General features: G+C 35.1%; 1 protein-coding gene across 5 annotated transcripts in view; it reads left to right on the forward strand.

Annotated features, from left to right (window-relative positions):
• NOL4 (nucleolar protein 4) overlaps nucleotides 1–12876 on the forward strand; it is a 394425-nt gene that overhangs the window by 50456 nt on the left and 331093 nt on the right. The window lies entirely within an intron of this gene.

Consider the following 12876-nt stretch of genomic DNA (forward strand, 5'->3'; position numbering starts at 1 on the left):
TGTGAACCTAAAACTGTTTTAAACTATAAATTACTTTTTAAAAATCTATATTAAAAAAGTAAGCAGTTTAGAAGCAAAATCCACATGCTTTGGGGATTTTATAGAAGATAGTTTTTTCCTGGTTAAGGAAATTTTTTCTGAAAAATGTTACCATGATGTATAGATAATATTTTATTAAGGGTAAGAGTTCAGTATTGCTCACAGAGAGGAATGGCAAGGGCAAAAACTCTGGCAGTTGTAGTATGAGTAAATGGCACATATAGTTGACCCTTAACAATGTGGGGATTTGGGGCACTTGACTCCATGCAGTTGAAAATCTTTGACTCCCCCAGAACTTAACTACTAGTAGCCTACTGTTGACTGGAGGTCTTACTGATAAAATAAGCAGTTGGTTAAGGCATATTTTGTGTGTTATATGTATTGCATACTGTATTCTTACAATAAAGTGAGCTAGAGAGAAGAAAATGTTGAGAAAATCATAAGGAAGAGAAAATACACTTACAGTACTGTATCATATTTATCCATAACCTAGGTTTATTTCCTCTGTTTATAAGATGAATCACCTATCAGTACCTACATCAGTATTATCTACAAGATACAAAACACTAGATGTCATACATATTACTAACAGTAGACATCAAAAATGAAAAGATAATATGAAAAAGAAATTGATATTTATTTACAGGTATAACGATTCATGCATTGGTAATGAAGGGGCAGAACTATGATTGTTTTATGGTAGCCTAGTGTAATACATATGATTGCTTCACAGTAGCCTATCCTGCACACTAATGAATGAATCATTATCAATTTTTATAGCATGCAATGTTTCAGTCATATTCATAGTACAGTATTGGAAACATCATTACATTAAAAAAACTCCCTTACCTGTGATGATAGGCTGATATGAAGTTTCTCCAATTACGAGAGAGAAGCATACCATACAGTAATGTAATTATTTGAAAGCAAAGTTATGAAACAGAAAACTAACACATTATTAACTTTACATTAAATGTCACTCACCCTATGTGTTTGTAAGGATAGGCTATCTGCTTCAATAAAAGTTTTGCACACTATGTTGTACATGTACATTTTTGCATATTTATTGAAAAATTTAACCTGTAAGTGGACCCACACAGTTCAAACCCATGTTCAAGGGTCAACTGTAGTTTCATTGGACTGAAAAGTAGAGAACACTTAGTGGAATAATGAAAGCTAAGAATTGAAAGATAGACTTGTATAATTTTAAAGTTAGCTAGAATGTTTGTTTGATATACTCATTTTTCATTCTATAGGGAAAGAAGGAGACTTAGAATAGAATGTGTAATCATACACATTACTAATTGTGTTATCCTAGAGTAACACAATTAGTAATGGATAAGTTTGTTCACTTAATTCCTAATCCAAATTTTTGTTATTTTATGCCTTGGCAACTATAGAAGATCCTTGAATGTTAAAATAAGGAGTTTAGAGTTTATTCAACTGGCTGTGTTTTTTGTTGCTGTTTTTGTTTTGTTATGTTAGAGAGTGGCAAAATAGAACATGATCTTAAGATCTATATGTTGGAAGTGAGCAGAATAGATTATGGACGAAGTGGAAAGACTCAAACATGAAAAATGGTCATTTTGATAGAGCAGACCTGAGTTACGGTAGTTGCAGTAGAACTGGAAAGAGGCTTGGCATGAATTTGGGTATCAATTAAGTAACAATAGTCATTGTGCCGTAACAATCTTGAAACCCTGATTGTGTAGAAGGGGCAGGACATGGATGTTGGGGTTGAACTATCAACTCTTTTATTATGCAGGTTTGGATTGTATTAGCTCTTCAAATAAGTCCATATTACAGTTGTAATTTAAACCTAACTATAAATAAAATAAACAAGTTTTAAAAGGATAATAAGGCTTTAATATTGACAGTAGATATGGGAGAAAGAGGAAATAAAAAGCTGAGAAGGTGAGCCTCGATTACTAATGGAATAATGTGACAAGTGGCAGGGGGAAATGTGAGGCGCTTTTTATGTTATGTAGTACATAGTGATGAGTTTGTTTTGGAAATATTAAACTTGATAATTTTTACCACATAAGTGGAAATTTTCCAGCAGGGAAGTAGCAATAAGGGTTAGAAATTCAGAGAGGCTAAACTGGATTGAAAAGTCATGCTTACAAAAGTTGTCTTCTTGGAGTCAAAAGGATGTTAAGGCAAAGGAAGGGAAAGGACAAAATTTGAAATATACACATTAAGGACTGTGACCTTTTATTAGGCATATATTAGTTCTCTGCTGGTCTAGGTGTGTGGTAGTCAAAGGAATGGGTGAAAATCTTTGCGTTCAGGTAGCTAACCGATGAGTGTTTCTCAAAGCAAAATCTTTGACCTACTTTACGATCTGGCTGAGTATCAAATGGTCCAGAGGGGAAAAAGGATGAAACATTGCTTGAAATAGCTTTAATAAATATGAAATGCAGGATTAATTATGATATCATCATCAGATTACTTTCTCAATACACTCTCAATTGCATTCTCCGTAATGGTTCATGACTATTATATCCTTGGTTGCTCAGGTACTGTGAGGGAAATATTGCTCACTTGGTCTTTGCTAACATTCGGTTAGCCAGGAGAAGGTCAGGTGCTTTCATGCTATTGTTTATATTTGTGAAATTTGCATATTATTTTATTGAGTTATATCCCGAATTCACAAAAGTGGACCAGGGAAATAAGATGATTTGTCAAAGTATGAGACTAATGTAACTCACAGTAAAGTAAACAGAAGAGAAAATAAGTGGATTTACAAGTGTATTATTTCCACCAGGCAGCCCAAAAAGAAGAGTTACATAGAAAATATGATGATAAACATCTGAAAATTGGATTTTGACTGTGTATCTACTTACCCTCTTTCCCTGGCACCCTGGCAATAATGAAACTATCAAACAATGCTTGACATCATGAAAGTTTTCGCTTAAATTTCCAAAAAAAGGAAGCATAACGATCTCTTTGTAAAGCAGTCAAAACTGTCTTTCAGGGAAAGAGTAAAATAACACTTTTTGTAATAAAACGGATCAGTTTTTGTCATGAAAGGCTAAAGAGATTCTAAAAGTAAAGTGACATTTTTCAGAGCTGAAGATATCTTTGCCAAAACAAACATGCTTATTTCTGATCATGTTGTAAAGCTAGTTATAAGCCTATTTAACACAAAGGGGAAAATAATTTCTTTGATCAAATGACTGCTGGTTGTCACATCATATTAGGCATACAGTGTAAAGTAAAAATTGCTATCATGTATGTGTTCTAGATAGATAGATGATATTATAGGTCTTTGGAGGTAGAGTAAGAGGAGCTCATGACAATTACCTTTATCTCCTTAGTGAAGAAGGAGATTGGGCCACGATTTGAGTGGCTTGATGATCTTAGGAAGGTAAATTGTATTTAAGGGTTATTCAAGAATTGATAGGTGCAGACTATAAACCTACACTAAAAAGTTAAAGAAAATGTAAAACTACTTGGGGGTATTGTAGGGAACTTCACGGGAAACAAGAAATTATCGTGGAGCACAGTCGAAGATAATAGAGCTGGGCCTCATTGGAGCAAGAAAGCTTGTTTTTCTTCCCCTTTGTGGGATTGCCTGGTGGCTTGGAAATGCTTCCCACTGCATGACTGTTCCGTTCTGCTCTCTAAAGATTACCTTTTTTAGAAAGTAAGACTTTGCTAGTTATCTTCTGTGTCTTCAGTTTGCACATGGCACCGTATTGGCTGCCTCAGTCTTTTGTTTCAAGTGCAATTTCTTGGGAAGAGAGACTTTGGTCCAGTTAGGGACAGTTATGTGGTAAGGGTTTAGAGGACATCCTTTGCAGATTATCATTGGTTCTCTGCGAATCAGAGGTGAGCAGTCAGACATCTCTAATATAGACAAAAGATGAAAATGATAAAGGTGAGTGTCTGAGGACCACCTGAAATTCTTTTTCATAAAGGATGCTGTAGGGTGTGATTTAATAAATTTCTAGAGTAAATATAAGACCCCCAAACCAAGAGAGAAAATTTGGGGACTGTTGGAAGGCTGCTAGCATTTCTGCATGTCTTGTGAGTAGAGGCACTGACTGCCTTTGTTTGGAACTGTCTCTAAAGGATATTTGTAGAGTGAACAGGCTTGGACAAAAAAGATAATGTCTCCCCTTGGGAAAAAGGGTTGGTTTGCTGACTGTTCAGTATAATAAAGATGGTATCTTCCTCCAGGGCGAGGTCTAGGCTGACTTACTACCCATTATAAAAGATTCAGGTTCCCTGAGCTCGGGATTTCTTTCCTGTATGTATCCCACTATGTGTGCAGGTGACAACTGGCCTTTTTCTTTTTGCTCTGTGAGTCTTGTAACTTGGGGAACTGATGCAAGTGTTGGTACTCTGGCTACTACTATTCCTATAATGGCCAGTGGCCCTTTGTCACTAATGCAGGAGTCTTGTGTCTTCTGCCACCATCCATGAAACTGTGGCAGGCTGAATTAGCTTGCAAGTAGGGGAAAATCTCAGATCCTTCACAGTTCTTGACAGAATTATCCAGATTTTAAGATAGACATTGTGTTTTAATGGTTGCCTATGGGGGCCTAGGGTAAGGAGGCAAGTGAAACTGAAAAGTGGACTGATAATTGGGAAGAGAGGAGAGTGTGAGGTAACCGAAAGTCTTAACCAGGGACAAAATAGAGAGTGAGTGTAGTGAGAGAGTGGGTGACAGGAGAGTAAGAAAATTTTGGACCCCTAATCTGGGGTACTGTATAAGCTTCATAGAAGTTTCTACTTACTACCTTTGAATACTAACTTCTGGTTTCTCCAATTTCAATTTCACCAATTTATTGCTTATATGTCTTCTTCACTTCTTGATTTATACAAACACTTGATTTCTAGTGGTTTATTTTTGTAAGTTATTTGACAGTGAACAGTTTGATTGCTCCCAGATATCCCATATGTAACCCATATGCCAACTAGAGATTCCCTTCTCCTAAGAGATTGGTTTGAGCCTCCCTCCATTATGAAATTTGAAAAGTCAAATGCTCTCCCACAAATTTCTGTGAATTAATGAGGGGATTTTTATTTCCACGTCACCTTTGGATCTGAATCCCTGTCTCCTCAGATTTCTTGCTATTTATTCTGTCCCTAGTGGCTCTTCCTTTATCATCAGACTGATGTCACTCAAACGTGAAACTCAGTCCCTTCCTTGAGTAGCACCTGCCCCACTCCATGTTCTCTGTCTTTGTTGTAGAGTTTACCATTATTTGGGGGAAGTGTCATAGTAATTCAAGCAACTCTTAAGTGTCAGTTATCCTCTTATAAGTGCTCTTCGATTCCTCTTTTGGTTACTTGCCCATCTTCTATCTTTTTTATTGATACATCGTTCTTAGAAACATAATTATAATGTGCTATTATATATAATATTTATGTATATACTGTATATACTTAATATATAATTTGTATATTATAACATTGTCATGGTAACAATAATAGTAACAATGTAAATTATTTTCTTATTCATAACAATTCAGCACTTACTCAAATTAGCTCTGAATTTCTCTTTGCAGTTAGAAGAGCTCAGTTGAAGCTTTAAATTCCTTGGCAGGGCTAATATGTTCAACGTTTAGACAAAAATTACTTTTCTCTCCAGGCCTAGTATGTATACATAAGCTTATGTGCTTGTATATGAATTGAGATAGAGTTCCTTTGCGTGATTACAATTATTTAATGCTTTTCATCTTTTACCAATTGCTTATTTTGTTTTTCTTCTAAGATATTATTTATTCATTTTTATTTGTATATTTTACTCACATAGAGTAACATTCTCTTTATGACATGCAGTTCTTTGGGTTTTGACAAAGGCATAGAGTTATGTAACCGCCACCACAACCATAAAATAGAATGGTTCCATTACACCTGAAACGCCCTCATTCTTTCCCTTTTTAAACAACTCCTGTCCCCACCCCCTACACCTGGCAACAACTGGTCCATTCCCTGTCCCTGTAGTTTTGCCTTTTACATGATATCATATGAGTGGCCTCACACGACATGTAGACTTTTGGCTCTGGTTCTTTCATTTAGCAAAATGAAATTGAGACTTATCCATGGTGTGTGAATCAATACTTTGTTCCTAGAAATCTCTGAGTACTATTTCTTTGAGTGAATATACCATAATTTATCCATTTACTTTATTGAAGGAAATCTGAGTGGTTTCCACTTTGGGTGATTATGAATACGGTTGCTGTAAACATTTGCATACAGGTTTTGGTGTGAATACGTTTTTATCTCTTGGATAAGTATCTAGGAATGCGAATGCAATGTTATATGATAGATGTGTGTTTACTTTTATAAGACATTGACAAACTGTTTTCCAAAGTGACAGTACCATTTGCATTCCTGCTAGCAAAGTATAGAGTGCCAGTTGCTCCACTCCTAACTAATACTTGATGTTGTCAGGATTTTTGTTGTTGTTGTTATTCTAATAGCTATGTAGTAGTATCTCATTGTAGTTTTACTTTCCTTTGTCCTAATGAGTAGTGGTATTGAGCATCTTTTCCTATGTTTCCTTGAATCCACATATATTCTTTGATGAAGTGTTTGTTTAGATCATTACTCATTTATTTATTTTTTATTTTTTAACATCTTTATTGGAGTATAATTGCTTTACACTGGTGTGTTAGTTGCTGCTTTATAACAAAGTAAATCAGCTATACATTTACATATATCGCCATATCCCCTCCCTCTTGTGTCTCCCTCCCACTCTCCCTATCCCACCCCTCCAGGTGGTCACAAAGCACCGAGCTGATCTCCCTGTGATATGCGGCTGCTTCCCACTAGCTATCTGTTTTACATTTGGTAGTGTATATATGTCCATGCCACTCTCTCACTTCGTCCCAGCCTACCCTTCCCCTCCCTGTGTCCTCAAGTCCATTCTCTACATCTGTGTCTTTATTCCTGTCCTGCCCCTACGTTCTTCAGACCTTTTTTTTTTTGGTTTCCATATATATGCATTAGCATATGGTATTTGTTTTTCTCTTTCTGACTTATTTCACTCTGTATGACAGTCTCTAGGTCCATCTACCTCGCTACAAATAACTCAATTTCGTTTCTTTTTATGGCTGAATAATGTTTCATTGTATATATGTGCCACATCTTCTTTATCCATTCATCTGTCGATGGACACTTAGGTTGCTCATTACTCATTTATTAATTTGGGATATTTGTTTGCTTATTATTGAGTTTTTGAGAGTTGACTGTATATCCTAGATCCAAGTATTTTGTCAAAAATGTGATTTGCAGGGGCTTCCATGGTGGCGCAGTGGTTGGGAGTCCACCTGCTGATGCAGGGGACGTGGGTTCGTGCCCCGGTCCGGGAGGATCCCACATGCCGCGGAGTGGCTGGGCCCGTGAGCCATGGCCGCTGAGCCTGCGCGTCCAGAGCCTGTGCTCTGCGATGGGGGAGGCCGCAGCAGTGAGAGGCCCGCGTACCGCAAAAAAAAAAAAAAAAAAAAAAAAAAAAAAAAAAATGTGATTTGCAAATATTTTCTCCCAGTCTGTGTCTTGTCTTTACACATTTTAAACCGTATCTTTTACAGAACAGGTATTATTTTGGTATATCTAATTTATCAGTTTTTCTTCCATGGATCATGTTTTGGTATCATGCTGAAGGACTCTGCTTAAACTAAGGTTGAACAGATATGCTCTTTTTTAAGACTTACTCTCTACCTCCATACATTCATAGCCTCCCACATTATCAGTATCACTCCCCAGTTTGGTCCTTAAAAAATGTTTACCAGGGGTGAACCTACATTGACACCTCATAATCGCCCAAGGTCCATAATTTAACTTAGGAGTTGTACATTCTGTGGGTTTGGACAAATGTATAATGACAAATATCCATCATTATAATATCATGCAGAGTATTTCCACTGCTCTATTCATCTCTCTCCCGCAACCCCTGACATCCACTGATCTTTTTATTGTGTACATAGTTTTGCCTTTTCCAGAAAGTCGTATGGTTGGAATCATACAGTATGTAGCCTTTTCAGATTGGCTTCTTTCACTTAGTAATATGCATTTAAACTCCCTAACCCCTGCTGATGTCTTTTCACGGCTTGATAGCTCATGCCTTTTTAGTGCTGAATGTATTTCATTGTCTGGTGTACCACAGTTTATTTATTCATTCACCTACTGAAGGACAGCTTGCTTGGTTCCAAGTTTTGGCAATTATGGACAAATCTATTAACGTCCACACACAGTGTTTTTGTGGGGGCATAATTTTTCACTCCTATGGGTACACATCAAGGAGTACTACTGCTGGATCATAGGTAAGAGTATGTTTAGTTTTGTAAGAAAAAGCCAAACTGTCTTCCAAGATGGCTGTACCATTTTGCATTCCTATAAGCGATGAATGAGGGCTTCTGTTGTTCCGTATCCTTGCCAGCATTTGATGTTGTCATTATTCTGATCTTGGCCATTCTAATAGGTGTAGAGTTGTATCTCATTGTTTCAGTTTGCATTTCCCTGATGACATACGATGCAGAGCATCTTTTCATACGCTTGTTTGCCATCAGTATATCTTCTTAGGTGAGGTGTCTGTTAAGGTATTGGCTCATGATTTAATCGAGTTGTTGTTTTTCTTATTGTTGAGTTTTAAGAGTTCTTTGTATATTTTGGATAATAGTTCTGTATCAGATGTGTCTGTTGCAAATCTTTTCTCTCAATCTGTGGCTTAGCTTATAATGCTCTTGATATTTTCTTTTGCAGAGAAGAAGTTTTAAATCTTAATGTAGCCCAGTTTATAAATTATTTCCTTCATGGATTCTGCCAATGGCGGTGTATCTAAAAAGGCATCATCATACCAGAAGCCATCTAGGTTTTCTCCTAGGAATTTCATAGCTTTGCATTTTACATTTAGGTCTGTGATCAATTTGGAATTAATTTTTGTGAAGAGTGTATGATCTGTGTCTAGATTCGTCATGTGAAAGTCCAATTGTTCCAGCACCATTTGTTAAAAAGACTGTCTGTTCTCCATTTTAGTACTTTTGCCCTTTTGCCAAAGATCAGTTAGGTATATTTATGGGGATGTATTTCTGGGCTCTATATTATGTTCCATTGTTCTGTTTGTCTATTCTTTTACCAATAGCACAATGTTTTGATTATTTCAGCTTTATAGTAAGTCTTGAAATCAGGTAGTGTCATTCCTCCAACTTTGTTTTTCTCCTTCAATGTTGTGTTGGCTCTTCTTGGTCATTTGCCTCTTCCCACAAACTTTAAAACAATTTGTTGCTATCCATAAAATAATTTGCTGGGATTTTGACTGGATGTGCCTTGAATCCATAGATCAAGTTGGGAAGAACTGACATCTTGACAATACTGAGTCTTCCTATCCAGGAACATAGAATATCTCTCCATTTATATAGTTCTTCTTTTATTTTATTCACCAGAGGTTTGTAGTTTTCCTTGGGTAGATCATGTACATATTTTGTTAGGTTTATATCTAAGTATTTTATTTTTTGGTGCTAATGTAAATGATATTGTTTTTATTTCAAATCCACTTGTTCATTGCTAGTATATGGAAAATCAGTTGACTTTTGCATATTTAGCCTTTTATCCTGCACCCTTGTTATAACTGCTTATAAATCCCAGGAGTTTTTATTGTTGTTGTTGTTGATTCTTTTAGATTTTCTACACAGATTATCATGTCATCTGTGAACAAAGACAGTTTTATGTCTTCCTTCCCAATCTGTAGATCTTTCATTGCCTTTTATAGCATTAGCAAGGACTTCCGGTACAATGTTTAAAGGAGTGGTGAGGGGGGAAAATCCTTACCTTGTACTTGTTCTCAGTGGGAAAGCTTTGAGTTTCTCACCATTAAATATGACATTAGCTGTAGTTTTTTTGTAAATAGTCTTTGTCAAGTTGAGAAAGCTCCTCTCTACGCCTAGTTTACTGAAAGTTTTTACCATTAATGTGTACTGGTTTTTGTCAAAAGCTTTTTCTGCATCTATTGATATGATCATGTGATTTTTTTTTCTTTTTTAAAAGTTTGTTGACATGATGGATTACCTTAGTTGATTAACCAACCTTGCATACCTGGATCAAATTCTACCAGTCATGGGATTCTCCTGTGTTTTCTAGTAAGACATTTTATAGTTTTACATTTTACATTTATTATATGATCCATTTTGAGTTAATAAAGTATGAGGGGTGGGTTAAATTTTATGTGCTTTTCAGCTAATGGATGTCTATTGTTTTCTATTAAATTCATTTTATTAGGATTATAAGGTTAATTGAATTATTTAAAAATATGAGAAAGAGGAAGTTAAATTTAAAAAATAACCCTTAATCCCACCACCCCAAAATTGTCACTGTTAAACATTTTGGTGTGTTGCTTTCCACACTTTATTCTTTCTGCACTCAGTTTACAATAAATTGGGGAAGATATGAAACCATTCACAAATGTATTTTTATATTGCTATTTTACTGATATAATTTATGTACCATAAAATTCACCCTTTTAACATGAACAATTTAGTGGTTTTAAGTATATTCACCAGGCTGTGCAACCGTCAGCACTACATAATTGCAGAATATATTCATCATCCTGAAAATAATTGCTCATATCCATTAGCATTCACTCTTCATTTCTCCCTCCTCCTAGCCCCTGAAAACTAATCAACTTAATTATCTCGATGGATTTGCCTATCCTGGAAATTTTATATAAATGGAATGATACAATATGTGGACTTTATGTCAGCCTTCTTCCACTTAGTGTAATGTTTTCAAAGTTCAACCATGACATAGCATGAATTAGTACATCATTTTTTTTTATGTATGAGTAATATTCCATTGTATGGATATGCCAAATTTTGTTTATACATTCTTTAGTTGATTGATACTTTGAGTAGTTTCTACTTTTGGCTATCATGAATAATTCTGCTATGAACGTTTGTCTACAAAATTTTGTGTGGACATATTATTCAATTCTCTTTGTTTTATACCCAGGAGGGGAATTCCTGGGTCATATGGTAACTCTAACTATTTTAGGAACTGCCAAGCTGTTTTCAAAATAGCTTTACCATTTAAATTCACACAGCAACGTTTGAGGTTTCCAAATTCTCCACATGTTAACCGACACTTGCTATTTCCCATTTTTAAAAATTATAGTCATCCTAGTGGATATGGAATAGTATCATCTTGTGGTTTGCATTTATCTAAATGACTAATCATGTTGAGCATCATTTCATGTGCTTATTGACCATTTGTACAATATATCTACTCTAGGGAAATGTCTATTCAAGTTCTTTGCCCATTTAAAAATCGTGTTGCCTGTTTATTGTAGAACTGTTAAGACTTCTTTATATATTCTGGAACTATATCCTTATCCAGTATATTATGAGCAAATATTTTCTTCCACTCTGTGATTTGGATTTTCACTTCTTTGATAGTGTTCTTTAGCACGTAAAATTTTTAGTTTTGATACAGTCCAAATTATCTCTCTTTTCTTTGGTTGATTATGCTGTAGGTGTCATATTAATAAATTGTCACCTAAAGCAGGGTGATAAAGATTTGCACCTATGTTTTCTTCTAAGAATATTATAACTTTAGCTCTAACATTTAGGTTATTGATTCATTTTGAGTTACATTTTGGATATGGTATGAGAGAGGCATCCAGTTCAGTCTTTTGCACATGCATATCCAGTTGTCCTAGCACCATTTGTCAAAAACTATTCTTTGCTTTATTGAATTGTCTGGGCAACCTTGTCAAAAACCATGTGACTATGGATGTATGATTTACTTATGAGTGCTCAATTCTGCTCCATTGATCTATATGTCTATCTTTATGGGAGTAGCATGCTGTCTTGATTATTGCACTTTTGTAGTATGTCTTGACATCAAGAAGAGTGACTTCTCTAACTTTCTTTTTTGTAGATGGGTTTCGTTTTTCTGAGTCTTGCATCACCAATGAATTTTAGGATCAACTTGCCAGTTTCTTTTTTTTAACCTTTTATTTTTTTGTTGAAGTATAGTTGATGTACAATATTATATAAGTTACAGGTGTACAATATAGTGATTAACACTTTTTCAAGGTTATAATCCATTTATAGTTATTATAAAATATTAGCTATATTCCCCATGTTGTACAATATATCCTTGTAGCTTATTTTATACATAATAGTTTGTACCTCTTAAAAAAGGAGTTGGAATTTTGATATAATTGTGTTGAATCTGTAGATTAATTTGGGGAATATTGGTATCATACCAATATTAAGTCTTCTAATCTTGGAACTTGGGATGTCTATTTATTTGTATTTTTTAAAATCAGCTTTATGAGGTAAATTGACATATAAAATTGTAAGATACTTAGAGTGTACACTGTGGTGATTGGATATACATGATGAGAAGATTCTTCCCATCTAGATAATTAACACATACATCAGCTTTCTCTTTTTTTTTGGTGAAAAAATTTAAGTTCTATTCTCTTAGCAAATTTCAATGATATGGTACAGTGTCATCAACTGTAGTCACCATGTTTTGCATTAGATCTTCAGATCTTATTCATATTATAGCTGAAAGTTTGTACCCTTTATGCAGCCTCCCTGCCAACCACTTTTCTACTCTCTGTTTCTATGATTTTTGACTCTCTTTTTAGATTCCACATATGATACCATGAGGTTTTTGTCTTTTTCTGTAGGGCTTATTTCACTTAGCATAATGCCCTCAAGGTCCATCAGTGTTGTTGCAAATTGTACTATTTCCTCCTTTCTCAGGGCTGAATAGTATTCCATTATATATATATATATATATGTATGTGTATATATATATCACATTTTCATTATGTGTTCATCCATTGATGGACAAAGTTGTTTGCATATCTTGGCT

Source organism: Pseudorca crassidens, chromosome 12, assembly GCF_039906515.1.
Source record: "Pseudorca crassidens isolate mPseCra1 chromosome 12, mPseCra1.hap1, whole genome shotgun sequence".
Lineage (NCBI taxonomy): Eukaryota > Metazoa > Chordata > Mammalia > Artiodactyla > Delphinidae > Pseudorca > Pseudorca crassidens.